General features: G+C 60.6%; 1 pseudogene; it reads left to right on the top strand.

Annotated features, from left to right (window-relative positions):
• Nucleotides 1–1,260, top strand: SAPIO_CDS0529 (annotated as a pseudogene; the record flags this gene model as incomplete).

The following is a 1,260-nucleotide window of genomic DNA, read 5'->3' on the forward strand; positions in this document are numbered from 1 at the left end:
ATGCCTCCCCCAGCTATAGGCCTCCTCGGCCCTCTCAAGGCCCGCGGAGTGCTCATGGCCCGAGAGCCCCAAACAGGCGGCGAAGACTACGAGCCCGGCGCGGGCGTGATCAACCCACACAACATCAACAACACAGTCTTCTTCATCTTTTTCGGCATCATCAGCGCAGCCTTCGTAGTCGCCGGCATCTGGTTTTTCTTCTGGGCCAAAAACGGCGGGTTCCAATTCAAGGAGGGCGACTGGGAAGAGTATAAATCCACTGTTCTGCGACGCCGCGGGCCAAACGGCACGATCATCTCGGGGGCCACTGCGCCTACGGATCTCGGTGGCGGCAGCGTGTACAAGGACGTCGTGGACGAGGATGGCCGGACGGTGATTACGGAGAGTACGGGTCTGTCGGGGATCACGGCGGGTGTTAGTGACATTTCGGCAAGGGAACGACGACGGGCCTTGAGGGAGAAGAAGATCAAGCAGATGCAGGAGGAGCACCGGCAGCGCAAGAAGGAGAAGAAGGAGAAGAAGAAGAAGGAGTCGAGACATGTGGATGAGCACGGCGTTGTCGTCGATGCAGAAGCTGAGAAGCAGGCTGAGGACGAGTTGAGGAAGTATCGCCACGAACGCCCCGCGCGCGTCGGTGGGCTGAACAAGGAGAGCGAGGGCTCGCAGTGGGATGGGTCGACGAATCCCTCGGATAGTACCGTTTCGTCGAGTCTCATGAGCAACCGCCAGGCCACGCCTACCAATTCGCCGCAGAAGCCTGCCGGCGGTATCAGGAAGGTTTACTCCACGGCTGATCGTACTGCGGAGCGTGAGCGCGAAAGGGACAGGGAAAGGCTTCGGCTCGAGGCGAGGAGGCTTCAGGATCGCGGGCGGCAGGCGCTCATGGAGCGAGAGCCAAGTACGCATAGGAGCGGTAGGAGGGATTTCAGCTATCAGAGGGCGGCGGAGAGTGAGGTTGCGGAGTCGGCGGTGACGAGGAGCAGCCGAAGGAGCGAGCGGACGGAGAGGACGGAGCGCAGTGAGAGGAGCGAGAGAACCGAGAGGACCGAAAGGAGTGAACGGACTGAGAGGACCATGCCTGGAAGCTGGACGGCCAGTGAGGTTGATAGCGATCTGGGTACCAAGAGTTATCATCATCCAATTCCGGAGCTGAGGAGTCAGGCGAGCTCTGCTCCGCGGAGGCATCAGTCGAGTGATAGGAATAGGCGATCGAGGAGCGGATACCGACGGGCGAGGAACGAGGACTACACCGAGGAGTGA

The sequence above is a fragment of the Scedosporium apiospermum genome (genome assembly GCF_000732125.1).
Source record: "Scedosporium apiospermum strain IHEM 14462 chromosome Unknown SEQ_SAPIO_0022, whole genome shotgun sequence".
Classification (NCBI taxonomy): domain Eukaryota; kingdom Fungi; phylum Ascomycota; class Sordariomycetes; order Microascales; family Microascaceae; genus Scedosporium; species Scedosporium apiospermum.